Consider the following 20737-nt stretch of genomic DNA (forward strand, 5'->3'; position numbering starts at 1 on the left):
CAGCAGAGAAATTTCAGCGGCTAAAACACACCATTAATTTCTCGATGTTATCACAAACTGAATGAAGGAAAAAACTCAAAGCTACACTTACACTGAACTACATATGCTATGTGTGCATGCGATTGCATCATCCTTTCTTCTCCTCTTCTTCGCTCGTTTTATAGTTCGGGTCACGTTCGTCGCGAACAAGCAGTATTGGCCATTTGTATTCAAAGGTCCAGCCAAAATTGTTGCTCCCGTGGTCGAGTGGTTAGCGTCACGGCTAACATGTCATTGCTGAATAATTATGGTGCTTTATATTCGATTAAAATTATAGAAATACTGTAATCAAAATTTGTTGTGGGTAACTAAACATTTCCGCCACGTTCTACTCAATTTTAGTACTTGTTCAGATAGCTAATAATAGCGAATGTTACATGAATTCAATATATAAATTGATGCGTGCACTAAATAACGATATCAAATGTGAAGAACTCTGATATCAATCGATGTTTATTTTGTTCAGAACAGAAAAAGAGGTTTATTTTATTTGCCCTATATTTTAGACGAAGCACCCATTGTCATGATAGGAAAGTATTTTTTCCATGTTAACATACCAACACACCACGCGTTTAGTGGTGGTGGTGTGGTGTCCAATTCGCTTCTTCTACTCTACGCACTGCCGGTGCTTGGGGTGAAAATGCAAGAGAAACTGTACACCATGTTCGAACATCATGTGAAACATTGGGATTAAACATCGTATGTCCAAACATATTACCAATACAAACATGTCACATTTTCAAACATAGGTACGAAAAAATCATGTTTGTACTCTGTTTGTACTGTAGCGTGGACATGTTTATCCTGGACGCAGTGTTTTTTGTGAAACATGGAAGACTGCCGAGGAGCATTCTTGTGATTGGCCTCGTTCAATGTTGTTCTCGACATTCACTTGTTTGCCAAAACCGGAAGAGCCGTCCTCCGAGTCACTATCTCCAGCATCCACATCGCTGTCTCTACCGCTTGGGGGCACGATGACAAAGTCAATATCATTTGTTGACACTAGATTTTCGAAGCGTCTTCGTCCAAATCAATCAGATAATTGTACAGCTCCTCCGGATTATCGGGAAGCTGATATATCCTATTAAGAAAAAAATATACCGTAGTTGCACAGCGTATGAAATTTCATAAGCTCAAAAGTAAAGATAGATTTTTTGCGGTTTCATAATTTTCGTCGGATTTTTTGCTAGATATCATTTTTTACACTCGTCTAGTAGTGTTGTGTCACAGATTTGAGCAATTTAGAATCCTTTAAGAGGTAAAACTTTGATAAATTTATGTTTACTTTTGCGACTCCATTAAACTCGAACTTTGCAAGCTTCAATACACAACAAAACAACAAAAATGACAGATAAAATGAAATGTGGTATCATTTAAATTAAATTTAAATTTAATTTAAATGATACCACATTTCATTTTATCTGTTAATATCGAAGCCGCAAAAATTACATCCAAACGCGGAATCATGTTTGATTTTTGGTTTTTGTTTCCCTCTTTCACATTGAATCAGTATTCATTGTCATAGGGCAATTTAAATATTATTGATTAACACTTAACATGTAGAAGGAGAAATTTAAAATTCATAATGTAACTATACAAATCAGCCTGTCCATCTTACCCTTACCTCACTGTCCGTCTTACCCTAACATCACACAAATCCCACGATTTGCATTGAACATGGTTAATTGTGAATGGAAGGTGAATCCGACTTTTCTCGTTGATTCAAAAGTTTTTGTTGATTGGCTTGATAAAACTGTTAGGATATTGGTCAACCACCAGTGTTTGTTTACAAACTCACAACATCACTTGTTACACAAATTGTTCCGATAATATGCTGGAAGCGATTCGTTCTGGCCGCAACAAAATAGAAAACACAACTAAATGCCAATTCCTGGCCTACTGGGTGACAGGTTAGTTGCCGAATCTCAATCTTAAAACCGCGAACAGTATTGCTAGCGTGTTAAATGAGCCATGTAAACTAAATATCGTCATCGTCATACTGTGATATCAGTCAAGGTGCTAGTTCAACAACTTGCTGGATTTTATCTTGGAGTCACTTTCCAACGGTTTTTTAATGGTTGGTTTTTAAACTGGGCTTGTTTGTGCTTTTTAATAGGAGTGCTCTTTGTGATATTATTCTATTGCACTTTGCAATACTATAAAATCTACGAAAAATGGTTTGATACTTTAACTTCTACAAAAGCCAAACCAGAAACAGTCTACGAACCCAAAATCCACTGTTCTAAAATACGCATCCATTTTGTACTCGTAGTGTATGTGAGTATTCTATTTATCTTATTTATAATACCTACTCCATCCCCTGGTCAACTGGAAATGGACACGATATTTTTGTAATACAACGTCGAGCCATCTCCGGACGATGGGCCAATAGATGTAGTGATTTTCGCTTCTATGAGCCTGATCACGAACGTCACTTCACGGTGATTTGTATGCAAGGTTATATGCACTTCATTTCGTTTTCACCGTCAAGTGACGTTCGTGATCAGGCCCTATATCTTCGATGATGTTGAGGTTTAGGTACAGCAAAAGTTTTTTACGATGGCTAAGGTAACACCTAATCACCAAAATCAGTAGACGATAATTCGCCACTCGAACTTCGATGTGGTTTCGATGTTGGTTTAAGACGCGTCTCGGTAGCGATAGCTACGCCGATGTTTGTCACGTGACTCGATGACCTTATCTCCAATAAACTCCAATTATGGCTTGGTAAATCAACAAGCAGTTGACCACAACCAATCCACTATAGATTGCTTCGTGGCAAAAAATGGTAGCGTATATCCACGTGTACCGTGTTCGTATATCTTCGAGCCCCCACGTCTGATTGGTATTCAGAGCTGCACATCGTTTCGTTCTACGTGCTTGGATCACTCAAATTCTCGACAACCGGAGCCGCAGTATGTCTGGTCATCAGCTGTAGAAATTGTTTTGATTGCCATGGATCGTTCAACCCATCTAATTTTGACAATGCAAAAATTCCCTACAGTCCTATAACTAACTCTCAGTATACATTATATGATCAGTTTCGTAACGTTCAACTCATCCAATTTTGGCATTGTGAAAACTTCTTGCAGTTGACACAAGACATACTGCGGCTTCGGATGTCGAGCAATTGAGTGATCCAAGCACGTAGAACGAAACGATGTGCAGCTCTGACCGCGAGCTGTGGATGGCGACTCTACGAGAGGAGATCGCAACACTGAACACTAATCAGATGTGGGAGCTCAAAGAATCACTAGGAGGTTGAAAAATAATAAAAATAAAAGGATCCTCAAGATAAAACGTGGACCTGATAGGAGGATTGATCACGACATCGAGCATGTTGTAAGGTCGTGCGAGAAGTATATTTTAGCCAGATCGAATTTATAAAACTATCTTCGGGCCCGAGGGAAACAATCCAATGTACCGGTGTGGGATGTGTTGACTCGGTTAAACCTGTCCCAATCTATCATTTCCTCAAATCTATCGATTTTTTTTTTTGGCAGAGTTATCTAACTTCTTAACTAGGCGAACCTAGCCAGAATTTTCACCTGCCCCCGGGCTTCTGAATGCCAAAGGGGGACTAGGCTCTGCGGAATGCACGTATCTGCATGCTCGTGCTGTTTCAGTTCTGACCGAGAAATTGTCGGACAATCGCGCTGGTGCTAAGGATGACCGACTTTTGGATGCCGGCCAATTCCTTCTCCATATTCAACACCTTTAGCGCTTCCAGAAGTGTCTTCGGGACAATTCCAGTTCCAGAGAGAACGACTGGAACAATTCTTGGGACCTCCCTTAGCCCCCACAGTTCCTTGAGCTCCACGGCCAATGGTCGGTACTTGCAGATTTTGCGACCGTGGGTCTCCTCCAGATTCTGGTTCAGTGGAATAGCGACATCGATGATGGTGACTTTGCGGTCGCTCTTGTCGTAAACCATTATATCTGGGCGGTTGTGGTGGATCGAGAGGTCGGTCAGAACAGTGCGATCCCAGTACAGCTTGAAACGGTCATTTTCCAGGACAGGTGCAGGCAGGTACCGGTAGTTTGGTACGTTGTCTTCCAGTAGAGCACATTGGAGCGCCAGTTGTCGATGAACAATACGGGCCACGTTGTTGTGGCGCTCGGTGTAGGCTGCGTTGACCAAAACGGGACAGCCTCCCATAATGTGCTCTATGTTTTCACCTGGTTGATGGCACATCCGGCAAATGTCATCAACGTCTTGATGCCAGACGTACCGCCTGCAGTTTCTCGTCGGCATTATCCTGTCCTGGATGGCTATCATGTCGGCTTCTACTACTGAAGAGAGTTCACCACGCGTTAGCCACAGATTAGATGCGGCCTTGTCGACGTGTGGCCGGTCCAGTTGATGGGGGTGGGCACCATGCACTGCCTTCTGCTTCCAAGCTGCAATCTTCTCCTCCACTGTCTGCAGATTGCAGTTGAGTTGGTACTCCGCTTGCGCCAAGTGCAGAGCGCTGCATCCTCTGTCGGCGGCGCAGACAGCCCGGTGTTTAATCATCAGTATTGTCCAAACCTCCTTATGTCCTTTCCTCTCCCTGATGAAAAATGATCACTCTACTAACCTCGAATCGTTCGCGAGTAATCGGTTCCCCATCCTATTAACCGTAGAATAAGCAAAATTGTAGATAGACTTTAGAACTAAAATTAAATATAGAATTTGGCTTCTTTAAAATATATGTAACTGAGCCTGTACAAATAAACGACTTAAAAAATAGGTGGATTAAGCGGTACAAGAAATCTTTATATTTGGCTGGTCCTGGTTATCCCGAACGCTGTGCCTCAACTCAAGCTGCTTTTCAACTTGCTATCTAGTATCTTCGAACCTTTTTTCGGAACTACCGGAACTCGAAACTACGTGGGCTTCGACAGTCGCTACTGTTCGGGATTTGGTAAACCCTCAAACGCCTCGTTATCATTACGGTTCGCAACCGTTGAAGTACCACATCCTACGTCAACAGTCCCGTCGAAAAATTCGGTTACAAAAATTCAACCGGAAATATGAAAATTATGCTTCTCCGCTACATTAGTTGCTCGTTATTAACTGCCAGGTTAGTGGGGTCCTGCTATCCCTAAACCATAACACTTTGGGTAATGAATTCGATCAGTAAATGATGCACATCTTACTGAGAGAGAAATCCTTAGACGAGCGAAGGAAAAGACGACGCGGAAAACATAAAGATCTGTTCGGCGGTGACAGTGAGTGCGATAGTCCGGGTTAGAAAGCTGGTGAAGTAATTACCTAATAAAATTGTTATCAAGTAAAAGGCTGTGTGTATTAATTGTGTATTGAATTAATAGAAAACCTTATAGTAGCCACAGAAATGCATAGAACGAATATAAGGTAATTGTTTTTGGTTTGTTCAGTCGAAAATATGATCATGGTTTGTCCACTTTTTTTGAATGCTCTAATTCAGCACACCTTTGTCAAATCAGGTATTGGAATGTTTCAAAACATACAAATAATTTTTTTTTTCATGATTTACAGTAGTTTTTTAGTATATTTTTACGGAATCACGTGTTTTAAAGGATTATAAAATACACCGCCCCTCATTCGAGCTAACTTTTATTCGATCACCAGATGATTATTTCGCACGTATTCAGATCTTTTCTGGATCATAACACTTACAAATATTGTAAACGTCATTCTTGTACACCATTTGTATCAGATTTACAAAGCTAAACCATTAAATTAACGCATTTTTTCCATTTTTTGGGCAAACCATGATCAGAGGTGGTCAAACCATGATCATAATTCCTCTTTGAGGAAAATCGTTAAAAAGATTAAATAAAATAAAATTTGAATAATTTTAACGTCTTATGGTAGTATTCGCAACTAGAGACTTGGGGCTTTTCAACAAACCCAACAAAACCCGTATCGATTATGTGTGATTTTCATGGAGAAAAATCGATTTACATTTACTAGTTGCGTATAAACACCCCAAATCGGACAAACCAAAATCATTTACATTCACTAAGACGCGACGCGAGACAAGACAAACACTTATTGTTTTTACTATTAAACGGTTTAAAAATTACCTTAAGTGTCGACCGGTTTCGGGCGCGAAGCTGCCCTCTACGGGACAATGTCCGACTCGGACCGGTCGACACTTAAGGTAATTTTTAAACCGTTTAATAGTAAAAACAATAAGTGTTTGTCTTGTCTCGCGTCGCGTCGTAGTGAATGTCGTGAAGTTTTTACGTTGCACAACAAATCAAAATAAAAAGCAAAATCATTTACCCTATAGCAAAAAAGGAATACTTCCTATTTAATAATAGTGCTCGATGAATGCTGGAACACCTTTCAAAGCAGCAATTAGTAGCACAGCAGAGACCGTCATCGGGTATGAACAACGAGGACAAAGGATCGAATGATTTGACGACGAGTGCCGAGCGCTCCTGAACGAGAAGGATGCAGCACGCGTAGCTACTTAGCCATGTAGCTTGTAGAGTGTATACACCGGTTGATAGTCAGGATCTGGGACACAGAACAGCTACCGGAGGAGTAGAAGGACGGAGCAATCTGGCCCATATATAAAAAAGGTGACAAGCTGGATTGCGGTAACTAACGTGCCATCACAATCCTGAATGTTGCTTATAAAATTCTGTCTCAGATTCTCTTCCGCCGTCTATCGCCAATAAGTAGATTAAGCAGATTTGTGGGAAGTTATCAGGCCGGATTCATGCCCAGTTCGACTGAAACACGAAGCAGGGCTGATTGGGTTTGGGATCAATCCGTCTAAGACTAAATACATGCTAGCAGGAGGGACTGATCGCAATAGAGTTCTTCTTGGTAGCAGTGTTGTGATCGACGGCGACGAGCTCGAGGTGGTAGAGGAATTTCTCTACCTTGGCTCGTTGATAACAACTGACAACAACGACGCCTAGTCAATGGAAGTCGTGCCTACTATAGGCTCCGCAAATCCTTGAAGTCCAACAAACTCCGATCCCGTACGAAGTGTACCATGTACAAATCCCCAATTCGACCGGTTGTTCTCTATGGCCACGAAGCATGGACGATGCTTGAAGAGGACTCACAAGCGCTTGGTGTTTTCGAACGCCGAGTGCTCTGAACAATATACGGTGGTGTACAGGAAAGCGGAGTATGGAGAAGGAAAATGAACCACGAACTGGCGCAACTCTACGGCGAACCCAGCATCCAGAAAGTAGCCAAGGCTGGACGAGTGCGATGGGCAGGGCATGTTGCAAGATTGCCGGACAGCAGCCCTGCAAAGATGGTGTTCGCATCGAATCCAGTAGGAACAAGAAAAAGATGAGCCCAACGAGCGAGGTGGTTGGACCAGGTGGAGCAGGACTTGGCAAGAATCGATGCAACCGGGAGTTGGAGAACTGCCGCCAGGAATCGTGTTTATTGGCGAAAAGCTGTGAATCAGATCTAATCTCTCAATGGGATGTTGAATCATTGTAAATAAATAAAAAATAGATAAAGTAGTGTTATTAAAGGTGAAAATAATTGTTTTAATAAATATAAACGAATTACAGTTTTTCATTAATTAATGCTAGTGTTTCACATCACAAGGACCCAACTGATATTTTGGCTTATACTGAAATTTCAGTATTATTGACTTCTAAACATATATAAATCTGGTTATAATTCAATTCTACTTCTCGCCAATGTTAGGTGTTTATTATTCTGAACTATAGAATTATATTATTTGAACTTTTTTCTTCCATTAAAACAACTAAAAAAATACTAATTACAAAAATTACAACATTTATTTCAATTCTGGTTCGGCCAAAAAGGTAAATAAGCCCGAGTCACTAAAACGCGTACTCCTTTTATAGGAGAAACATCTCACAGCATGCGGAAAGAAGACAGCATGGGGAGAAAAGGTGCAAGAAATTTGGTTTTCAAGCAAAATGCGCTTGAAAAACAAATTTTATTGACTCCGCATGACCCAGGTGGCAACTATACTTCCACCGATTTTTTCGATTTTTCGATTTCTGTTTCGATGTTTTATCGACGGTAAATATGAGTTCTTCCTTATGTAAGGATTATGTTTGACTGAAGTTTGAGTCGATTCCTTACTTAGTTTCCAGAGCCTTATTGTCACGACGGGACCCCTCAACACAGTACCACTGTTGATATTGGTACCAGCGACAGCCCTATTTCATATGCGGGGCTACCATACAAATGAAACACAAATTTCTACATTACTTGAGAATTAATCGAGCAAATGAATCGAAATTTTTCATGTGGAGGTTTTAGGGTGCAATAAATGATTCTATGGTGGTTAGAAAGTCCTGCGCTTCTCTTGCCATACAAATGAAACACGAATTTCTGCATTACTCGAGAATTAGTCAAGCAAAGCAAATGAAACCAAATTAGCTATATGGAGGTTTCAGGGTGCAATAAATGTTTTTACGGTGGTTTGACACTCCACCCCCCTCTCTAAGGGGAAGCTGCCATACAAATCAAACACTAGTAAATAACTCGAAATCTAATCAAGCAAATGTAGCCAAATTTGGCATGCGAAGGTTTTAGGGAACACGAAATGTTTCTATGGTGAATAGACACTCCTTCCGTCTCTCTGGGGGGACTGCCATACAAATGAAGCATAAATTTCTGAATAACTCAAGAACTAATCAAGCAAACGGAACCATTTGGAGATTTTAGGGGGCAAGAAACATTTCTAAGGTGGTTCAACACTCCTCCGGCCTCTCTAAAGGGAGGGGGGCTGCCATAGAAATGAAACGCAAATTTCTGCATAACTCGAAATCTAATCATGCAAATGGAGCCAAATTTGGCATTTGTAGATTTTAGGGGCACCCGTGGTCGAGCGGTTAGCGTCCCACACTATCATGCCGGGTGTTCGGGTTCGATTCCCGTTCTGGTTGGGGGATTTTTCGTCAAAGAAAATTATTCCGGCTTGCACTGTGGTCACGCGTATTCTAGAGCTTGCCACTCTGGAGTACATTCAAGGCGTGTTATTCGGCATAGAAATCTCAACCAAGTATTAATGAACGACGCTAGTTAATGAATACGTTGAGACGGCAAAAGTTCCACAGGGAACGTTAACGCCAAGAAGAAGAAGATTTTAGGGGACAAGAAAAGTTTATATGGTGAATAGACACTCCTCCCCCCTCTATAAGGGAGGAAGGAGGGGGGTGAGTTGTCTTTATTCTATCATATTTTCTGTGTCAAACATTTATTCCATGTAACGGAGAAACATGTTATTTGCAAGTGGTTGAAAAATCTTGAACGAGAATTGTGTCTGAAAATAATCTGACATTATGATAGGAGTACTAGGATTTTTATAGTAAAAGGTAAATTCTACGGGGTCGATTAGAAGATCAATCAATGAACAGTTCTGTTAAATGTTTGAAGGTATTGATAACAAAAATCAAATTTAGGGCGAGACGAAGTTTGCCGGGTCAGCTAGTATTTAATAAAATATCATTTTTGCTTTAAGCATACACAGAAAAACATCGTTTTGCTAAAGAGTTGGTGACCAAATTCGAAACACAACACTTATAAAAGGTTAAAAGACACCATGTCAAAAATTGCTGGTTCCGATGAACAAGAACGATACTGTTTTAGCTATATGGTACGATTATCAACTACTACAATTAAACTTTCAAAACATTTTCATGCTATACGAATGAAACACACATTTCTGCATTTCTCGAGAATTAATCAAGCAAATGAAACCAAATTGGGCATAATGAGGTTTTAGGGTGCAATAAATGTTTCTATAAAGATTAGACTCTCCACCCCCTCTCTAAGGGGGGGCTGCCATACAAATGAAACACAAATTTCTGAATTACTCGAGAATTAATCAAGCAAACGAAACCAAAATTAGCACGTGGAGGTTTTATGATGCAATAAATATTTCTATGTTGATTAGACACTCCTCCCGCTCTCTAAGGGAGAGCTGTCATACAAATGAAACACGAATGTCTGCATAACTCGAAAACTAATCAAGCACAATTTGGGATCTGAGGGTTTTTGGGTATGAGCAATGTTTCTATAGTGGTATAACACCCCTCCCTCCTCTGGAATGGAGAAGAGCTCCCATAAAAATATTACACCTATTTCAACCAAAAATATTCCAACCAAACATGACAAATGAAAAATTTCGGAAAACTCTGAAGGAAAAAGGAAAAATTCGGAAAATCAAATGCCCATATGTTCTACAATTACATAATGACAAGTGCTGTTTAGTCCATTTGATGTTTGCGCTAGCGCAATTGATCTTTGTTCGAAACTGAAAATGGATTTTAATGTGATGAAACGCACTCATATATCTTCTTCTATCTATACTAAAAAAAGGATCGCCGGATGTGTTGATAAGAGCAGAACTCGATGAAGGAATTGTCCGATTTAGGGCTGTCTTTATTCTATCATATTTTCTGTATAAAACATTTATTCCATGTAACGGAAAAACATGTTATTTGCAAGTGGTAAAAAATCTTGAACGAGAATTGTGTCTGGAAACGATCTGATATTATAATGATGAGTTTTGTTAAAACTACTAGAAATTTTATAGTAAAAGGTAAATTCATCGGGGACGAATAGAAAATCAATCAATGAACAGTTCTGCGATTGGACCCATGAACTTGCTCAAAGTAAGAAAACGTGAATGTTTGAAGGTTGATAACAAAATCCAAATTTTGGGCGGGACGAAGTTTGCCGGGTCAGCTAGTATACTATGAAAATTTCAACTACTTTTAAATTATTTTTTTTCACAAAAACTTCATATTTTATGCCATTAGAACTAGAGCCATTTTTCCTTTACCAATGCAAACATACATCGGTTACGGCATTACCATACTTTTGACGTAGGACTACGTCTTTCATTTCTATACCGGGGTGTAAAATCAAAGTTTCGAAAACGAAAGCGTTACGCCGGAGACCGAGATTTTGAGCGTTAATAGCTCCTAAACAACTGAACGAAATGGTATGATAAACACTTCATTTGAAAGATAAAATGTCTACGCGTTATATACTTGTTACTTTTTGATCCAAAAACTTGTTTCAATAGTCTTAAAATTGCTTTCAATACAGGCTATTGAAATCACCAATCGGTATATAAGCGAGCGCCGCTCGGAAATCCACTCAGTTATAATTGAACAGCGATTGGAGCATGTTGTCGCTGTTGTGGTGAAGCTCTTCGTTTATCATGAAAGCGCGGATGAACGGTGTCACCAAGAGCCTGTTTGTGCACCTTAGGCCAGAAGGCAATCCATCAGGAGGAGAGTGATGCCACAAACGGTTCCCCGGGAAGAGATCGGAGCAGCCGCCACACACAAACATACACGCGCGGAACTCTTCGTTTGGATGCCATTCAGCATCGAGAAAATTCCGGAAAGATTCAATCGTTGATGAAAAATAATCTGCCAGTTCCCCTGGGAATTGAAAAATACATTCATGCGAAAGAGTTTATTTTAATTTTTCTAACCATATAACACAGCGACCGAATATTTTTCAATTAAGTGCTATTAACAGGTGGTTATCGAGTTAGCATTAACCACTGGTGGGCTTCGAGTATCGAGGAAAATATGGAAAGAACTAATCGTTGCTGAAAAATAATCTGCCAGTTCCCTGGGAATTGAAAAATACATTCGTGTGAAAGAGTTTATTTTAATGTTTTCTATCCATAAAACACTTCAACCAAATACATTTGGTTTTGTGATTTTTCAATCGATCGCAATTAACAGTAAAGCTTCTGAAAATAATTCTTCCCCATCAATAGAAAATTTTCGTATCCAATATTGTATGCGCGCGCAACGAAAAATGTTTTGCATCGCGAAAATTATATTATTTTCAATCGATTATTGCTCAGTCGCCGAAAGTTTCAAACTCAGAGAGTTCATTCCCCTCTAGTTTGGCTTCCAAATTTCCATCGTAAACCACATCTTCTCTCGATTCAATCACGCACAAAAAGCATACTTAAGCGATATTCTGGTGGTGAAACGCATTCATTTTTCGTGAGGCCATCGACTTGGCTTGACCTGAAACGCATCCAGTAAGTTTTGAACTGTGAGGGAGCGCAGAAAAGCCGATCCATCAGAAGAAGAGAAGACGAACGAGAGAGTATCAGCGCCAAAAAAAACGGTTCCGTTTGAGACACCGAATCAGCCTCCACACACACATATATACGTGCGGAACTTCTTTCGTTTAAATGCCATCCAGCATCGAGAAGATTCCGGAAGAATATTATCGTTGTTGAAAAATAAACTGCCAGTTCCCCTGGGAATTGAAAAATACATTCATGCGAAAGAGTTTTTTTTATTGTTTTCTAACATATAACATATAATCACTGCTAATCAACGATAGTCCTACGTCACCATTGCGGTTATACCATAGATATAACCCACTTCCTGTTTTTCTTCGATGTGTAGTTCCCTCGACTGTAGCAGGGATGCCAGGGTGTCAAGACATGTTTTCATTTCGAAGATTTTTGACTTGCTGTGAAAACATATAATCTTGTTGTGGCCTTCGACGTTCAGCTTTTAAAAAACGTTTATTATAATCAACATACAGTTTATTATCTAAATATCATTTATTAAGCAAACGTGGACGGTCACGGAAAGAATTTGAATGAGAACTGAACGGCGTCGTGGGTTCTGCTGCTGGTATATATCGATGAGTAATGCTGATGCAGCGGAACGATGGCTATTGGCTGGCCGCGATCGTACGATGTTTGGAATGTGCTGATCGTGGTCCTTTGGTGTGCATATCATAACGTGATTCATCGGGGGGGTGAAAAAGTGTCGTCCTCGGCACTTGGTTGGTTATTCTGAATTCCTGGCAGGATGTTGTTGAGTTCGAGGTTTATCAACTTCTGGCGTTTCCTTGATTTCCTTTGTTGAGTAGCTTTCAGATGATAATAGATTAAAAATAGAATAATAATCAATAGAGTTGAGGACAGGGATGTCCCTCCTACTAGACTCCATTTCCATTTTTGGTCGGATTCTTGTTGAAGGAATACTTTGTCTAAATGTTTCCTGTTCGAGAGTGCTACTTCTTCTATTTTTGCCACATCGTGATCGTTTATGATTTGCTTTTTAATGGAAAGGTCATGAAGAGCTCCTTGGAATGTTTCAACTTCGCTAATTTTGTCGATTGAAGTAAAGTTGCGTTCCATGTAGGTAACCGTGCAGTTCGAGAAAGATATTATGAAACTTCCGGAAAGATGTCTGTTACTAGGTCCGCAATCGGAACGTAACTCCTGGTCTTTTGCATTAGTGATCAGGACCTTGTTATTAGCTATTAATTTTGCAGATGTTTCTTCACTTTTTTCCATCACACAATGCGGATCGTTGCCCATTATAAGTGGGTAAATGCATGAGTCTTTGAACTCTTTTGTGTAAATGTTTAATTGGACGTAGTTTTCTGGTTCCGTTGTGGTAAGGAGTTGTCTACCTTGTTTGATTACGAATTGGGGATATTCTTTTATAACAATACCGTTCTGATTTATTGGGTATATACGGATAATTGTTGATTCTTCCGGTTCCATTTCTGGGACGTGGATAATGTACAGTAAAGTATTTTCGCTAGTGGCTATTTTTGGGGTCACTAGATTGAGTGCTTCTTCAGGTATGTCCATTTGAATTCCTTGATTGTTGAGGATGGTTTTTATCAGGTTAATTTCTTTGCTGGATAATATTCTGCTATTGGTAACTCGCATTTTAGAGAAGAGTACTGCTTCTTGAATGTTGATTAGAATTTTGTTGATAGTGTCGATGTTCAGAATTGTTGTAATTATGTCGATATCGTCGAGGATGATTTGATTGATATGCTGTTTCTCAATTATTTGATTAATTGCGGTTGTTAATTCAGAGATACTGTTGCCAATCTGTTCGTTGATTTTGATTTGATGATTGTTCTCGCTGACTAGTTGGTTCAAGCTCCTGTTGATGATTCGTAGGTCTTGGGCGTCGGGGCTGCCGGCGATCCATTTCCATGCTGTGCCTATGATGTCCCATCTTCTGGTCCTCTTATGAATAGTTGGTTTAATTTGTAGAAAATTAGAATACAATTCGCGTATTTTATGCTTGCTAATCTGATTAAGTACATTATTATTCTTTTGATTATTGTATACCAAACTTGTAAGTTGGTTGATTGTTGACTCTAGGTCTGTAAGATTAATTGGATGTATTATCCTAATATTTCCCGTTTGGATTTTGCAAGAACCAATCTTCTGCATTAATATAAGATCGTTATGAAGATTTCTTATGGTGAGCTCCTGACATGAAATTCTTGAGATGACGATGATGATTCCTATGTATGAGATGAGCATCTGTAATACAATGTGAGATAGAAAGAGAAAAGTTATCTTTTTTTTGGTCTTTTAATTTTATTTTTGTGTCTTTTTATTTCGCAGTTATTTTTGAATGTGCGATCTGTTACTTCGTTAGCATTGGTTTTGTTGGCTCTAGCTTGTTTTTTGGTACGGATGTTGGGAATAACAAAAACTTCCTGTTTATCATTAATAATTGGAGGTTCCTCTTTCTTTGAATTTTGTTTTACAATTTGTTTTTGTGATTTTTCCATATTTAACTTAGCTTTGAAGAATAATTCTTGTGCGTCTTTAATTATTTCTTGAGGGTTAACAATATTATTTTGGTTAAAGAGAATTTCGTTTGGTGTGTATTGTGTTGAAGAATGTACAGTGTTATTATATAATGCTACAGATAATTTAACAATTGATTTTGTGCCCATAGTTCTGAATTTATGCTTGTTTGTATTAAATATTTCAATAATGGTAGAATGTGCACGTTCTATTTGTCCGTTGGATTCGGAAGATGCTGCGTAGTCTATCTGTGTTCCTAGTTGGCTGAGAAAGTCTTTAAGATGAATAGATCTGAATGTTGTTTCATGATCTGTTATGATTTGTCTGGGCACTCCAAATGTACTTATGTATTTTCCTAGTGCTTTTTGAACATGTACTAAATTCTTTGATTTTATAAATATCATTTGAAGATGTTTTGAAAATGAATCAATAAGTGACAAAAAGGAATGTTTATCTATTATGAATATATCCATGTGTATTCTTTCTAATGGTTTTTCGGTAATGGGCCTAGGAGAAATTTTTATGTTGAATGGTTTCCTCTCATATTTATGGGTATTACATATTTCACAAGAGTTTATAAATTTTCTCACTTTTATGCACATGTTGGGGAAAAAATAAGATCTTTTAATTTGAGCTTCAACTTCGGTAATACCGCGATGTGCCCTTTCATGTTCTTTTGCAATTAATTGGTCCTGTCTATTTTCATTTTGAACATCTTCTACCATTCGGTCTGTGAAAACAAAATGGCCTTTCTGACTAAAGTTTTCCTTGTAAGATTCCTGGATAGTTTGGATGAGGTTTTCTGGAGCCATGAGAGCAGTTTGTCTACCGTTATGAAAGAGTTTGAGAAAGTGTGTAACTTGATCTTTATCGAAAGAATTTTGAGATACTATAGTTCTGTGATAATTTTGGAATAGGGTTTCTTGTATTATGGTATCCAGTCGAGAAATTCTGAAAATCATTTGGTTACGGAAATAATTTAACGGGCGTTCGGAGAAATGGATGAAATAGTTGGAGGAGTCGTCGGCAGAGTGAATTGTTTGGGAATCGGAAAGGTTTGGATGGTTCTCGGGATTGTCCGATTGTGGGGGATTATTGGTGACAGATGCTTCACCGTCCTCTTGGTCTCTAGGATCTGAAATATTAGAAGATGTGTTATTATTTGTGATACAAACATTTGCTTCAATTGGCATTCTGCTTAAGGCGTCTGCTACAACATTGGATTTTTCTTCCTTGTATTTAATCTCGTAGTCGTAATTCTCTAGGTCTAGGCGCCATCGTAAGATTTTAGAATTCTTATCAGAAGTTTTGATAAACGTTAGAGGCTTATGGTCCGTAACAAGAGTGAATTTTTGACCATACAGGTAAGGTTTAAATTTATTTACCGCCCATATTATGGCTAATGCTTCTTTCTCATTTGTGGCGTATCGTGACTCGGTATCCGAAAGTGTTCGTGATGCAAATGCGATTGGCCTTTCAACATTGTCCTGTATCTGTGATAGGACAGCTCCTAATGCAAAGCCAGATGCATCCGTAGTTAAAATGAAGGGATGATCAAATTGCGGATATGCCAGTACTTGGTCTGTGGATAGTATTTTTTTAAGAGTATTAAAGGAATTTATGTATGAAGTGTCTTGTAATTCAATTGTCGAGTCTTTCTTTAAATACTTCGACATGGGTCGTGTGATTTTTGAAAAATCCTTAATAAATCTTCTGTAATAACCGATTAAACCTAGAAATTGTTTAATTTCTTTTTGATTTTTCGGTAAAGGCCATTGAAGAATTTTTTCAATTTTTTCGGGATTTGGTTTTACTCCTTCGGATGTTATGATGTGTCCTAAAAATTCTGTTTGCCTTTTCAAAAACTCGCATTTATCTAATTGAATTTTTAAATTGAAATCGGATAAACGCTTTAAAATTAATTGAAGGTTTTCTAAGTGGTTCTCTAGATTATATCCAATAATAATTATATCGTCAAGATACACGTAGCACTTCGTTCCAATATAATCACCGAGGATATCATTCATTGCTCTCTGAAAGGTTGCGGGAGCATTTTTAAGCCCAAAAGGCATTCTAGTGAATTCAAAATGCCCTTTGTCTGTAGAAAAAGCTGTTTTCTCGATATGTTTCGGGTCCATTGGAATTTGGTGGAATCCCGATTTTAAATCAAGAGTTGTGAAATATTCAGATTTTCCTAGGGAATCCAAAATTTCTTCAATTTGAGGCATAGGATATTTATCGTCTATAGTATGTTCGTTAAGCTTCCTATAATCGATTACGACTCGTACTTTTTTCTTTCCAGATGCGTCTGTTTTTTTTGGGACCACCCATATGGGTGAGGAGTACGGACTTTTGGAAGGTCGAATTATTCCATTATCTAACATTTCTTGTATTTGTTCATGAACATCTAGTTTGAAATGATGTGGGTACCGATAATTTTTTGTGTAAATTGGCATATCGTTAGTGGTTAAAATTTTATGTTTAGTGGCTGATGTGGATGTGAGTTTTTCCCCCTTTTTAGATACAACTGCTTGATGTTGGTGAAGAATTTGAATTAATTTGGTTTTTTCTAATGATGAAAGATGATTTGTTCTAATGATGTCATTAATTTCATTTTCAGAAATACATTCTGAGTGTTTTATTAGGAAGGGAGAAATGGTTTCAAAATTGTTAACTGTTAATCCAATTTTCGGGATATTTATGGGGTTTCTACATGTGGAAATTACATTGACGGTTGTTTTATTATTTTCTGCTCTATAGAGTCCAGGATTAATAAAGATATTTTTGTAAAGTTTTTGATAAGAGGGGACAAGCCAATCACCGTTATTTGTGGTCTCAATTGTTACAAAATGATTGTAAAGTTGTTTGGTGGGGTAAAATTTGGCATATGAAAATTGTTTGTCTAATAGTGTTAGTGTTTCGTCTTCGTAATTGATGCGTGCTTTGAGTTCTGCCAATGTTTCCGATCCTATTAAGCCGTCGAAAAAGTTGTGAAATTTCAAGACGTAAAACGTGAAGGGTTTGAAAGCGCCGTTAAACAAAGCAATTTTTCCTTTTTCGGTTACACTGTTGGTTCCACACACGTTTTTTATTTTCGTATTTGGTACGGTGCTAGTTTTTCCCAAGATTCCTGGTGCAATAATATTTTTGTTTGCTCCAGAATCTATCAAAATATTTAGGGTTTGATTATTTTTAGGATGTTTAATTTTGAGATAGGGTAAGTAATTTAAGTTGGATTTAGATTTGTGTATCCCAAGTGAAAATTTAGATCAAGATCATCTTCAGATTCAGTGTCTGATTTTGCAATATCATCCTCAGGATCATCTTTGACTGTCTCATGGTTATTTATTGTTTTCCTATTTATTGTCAGACGGCTCTGTGTAGTAGTAGCGTCCATCGGTTCAATTTCATTTCGCTCTCTTTTTTGATCCAATTTGAAGGGTTTCTGATTTTTATTCAATTGAGGATTTTTACTGCTTGATTTGTTATCGAAATCTTTGTTCTTCTGATACTTTTTTGGAGAATAATCAAAAGTCATGTTTTGTGCTGTTATTTCTTTTGATTTGAATTTACATAGAAATGCATAGGCATCTTCTATATCTTTCGGCCTTGCGGCTTGAGCATAGCCAAAATATGGTTCGATTAGTCCGGCGATGAAAGCAGCCAAGGCGTCTTCTTCTATAAAATCGTTTATGACTTCCCAGTTGTTACGGTATTTTTCTGTTTGTTTCGCCAAGGTCTTAATATTTTGAATAATATTTTTTGATTTATTGTAGTATCTCGAAATACTCATATTTTCAGTCATTTTACATTGCCATAACTGGCATTTATACGTGGAAAGTTCTTGACGATCGCCGAGAGCATTTGTCAGAACTTCCGAAATTTGCTCAAAATTGTCTGGGTTACCGGCAAGACATATTATGTCTTTTGCTTTCCCTTGGATTTTATGTATTACTGCAGTGGTATACATTTTAAATTGCACTGGCGTAACGTGCTCTTTGAAAGCATTGAGTGTTTCCTGAGCAGTTGTTAGCCACGCATTCAATTGTTTCGAATTGCCGTCGAATGTTGGAATCATTTTGATTGGATCCGGAATTCTGCATAGCATCTCAAAACTGGTTGTTGGTTGGTGATATTCGTATATTACCGGTTGTGCAGTAGGTTGTTCTGCTGGCGTTGTTCCATTTAAATGCGATTCAATTTGCAGGAACATGGCGTCATGTTCCTTTTGTTTGGTGGAAAATGCGTCCATCATCTCCATCATTTTCTGGAGTTGCGCGCCGATTTGCTCCATATCTGAGCTTTCTTCAATTAATAAATTTTCCAATGAGGGGGGATTCTCAATTGGGATGTGTGCCAAGTCTCCTGAGTCAACGGATGAAATGGTTTCTTCTGAGTCCGAAGAGTCGCAATTGCTGTGATTAATGCTTTTCCACAAGCTGCGAGTTTTCTTCAGAGCACTTTTTGGTGTTTTTGGCATTAATGAAGCCTTGCACCGTTTACACAAATTTGTTAATTTTTAAGCACACACGTTCGCTTAGAACTCGTGTGGCTTCTGGAAGTGTGCTTCGCTTAGAATTCACAATTCCAGGTGGAGTAAAACTTCTCTTAGAACACTTTTACTCCACGCGGTAAGTAATAATTAAAATTGCGTCCGAGTCTCTCTCTTAGAACGGACTTCGATGCACAACAAAAAAAAATCACTGACCGGGGCGAGTTTTATTTCACTTAGAATGTGGGGGCGTAGAAAGAAGAGAGAAAAAAAACTTACCGTTTGCAATCGTGTGTGCGGGGTTCTTCGGTTCTTCCAGTGGTGGGGTGCGGTGTGCGGTGGAACCTCAACTCTTTCGTCACTTTGATAGCGGCGTCAGATGCTAGCACTTTCTACAGTTCGTATTAATGTTTCGCGGATTCACTCTAATCGGATTTACCAATCCTGATTATAACACTGTTTTTTCACACTCGTTACTATTCCACTCACTGAAACCGCACGGCTGCGCCAATCTTGTTGTGGCCTTCGACGTTCAGCTTTTAAAAAACGTTTATTATAATCAACATACAGTTTATTATCTAAATATCATTTATTAAGCAAACGTGGACGGTCACGGAAAGAATTTGAATGAGAACTGAACGGCGTCGTGGGTTCTGCTGCTGGGTGACCGGAATAAATCGCCACAGTAAACAACTGCAACAGAAACAACCGCTTAGAAAAAGTGTAGTAGGCTAGAAATATTTGGCGCGGGAAAAACATCATGTGCCTCACATTTCTATTATAAATTTATTCTCTTGTTCTCGTTTTTCGAAATTTATTCTGAGGACAATGTAATGGGGACGAAGTCCCCATTTGGCGAGGATAAGGAATCGAGGCGGCCCATGCCGCCAAGATGACGCAATCCGAGTCCACCGCCGACCCGCCGTCGGAAGCGGCGGTGTCTCGCACGCAAACCTGGGATCCACTGATTGCCCGGTTAGTTTGAAACATAGGATACGATCCTTTAGCAATGTCCGACCGAGCTCTAGCGAGCGTCGGACGGTATACGTCTGCCCGGGGCGTTACGTTTGCCTGGGGCGATACGTTTGCCCGGTTAATTCTTGTTTTGAAATACAATACCGCGCCACAATATTTATAGCCTACTACACATTTTATAAGCGGTGGTTTCTGTTGCAGTCGTTTTCTCCTGCGCTTTATTCCGGGAATCCTGCTGCTGGTATATATCGATGAGTAATGCTGATGCAGCGGAACGATGGCTATTGGCTGGCCGCGATCGTACGATGTTTGGAATGTGCTGATCGTGGTCCTTTGGTGTGCATATCATAACGTGATTATATTTTTCTAAACATTTTGAAGTCATTTGAATATATATGAAGCAGTTTTGAAAAAATAGTGTGTAAATAAGAATCGTTAGAATCCAAAAACCTGGTTTTTGTTAAATGATAACTTTGGGGTTTCAGCGATGGTGATTTTTCCTCAATTTTTCAGAAGCCTGTTTTCCAAAAACAATACGTTTAACAATCAAGATATTTTTTCGTGTTGTTTGAAGATATTTTTAAAAAAATATTCTGGCATTCCTGAATAGTAGCAAGGATTCTCCTGCTCCACAATAAGGTGCACCAGCTTGAATAGTTTCATTTTTTTTTCATTC

Source organism: Toxorhynchites rutilus, chromosome 2, assembly GCF_029784135.1.
Source record: "Toxorhynchites rutilus septentrionalis strain SRP chromosome 2, ASM2978413v1, whole genome shotgun sequence".
Taxonomy (NCBI): Eukaryota; Metazoa; Arthropoda; class Insecta; order Diptera; family Culicidae; genus Toxorhynchites; species Toxorhynchites rutilus.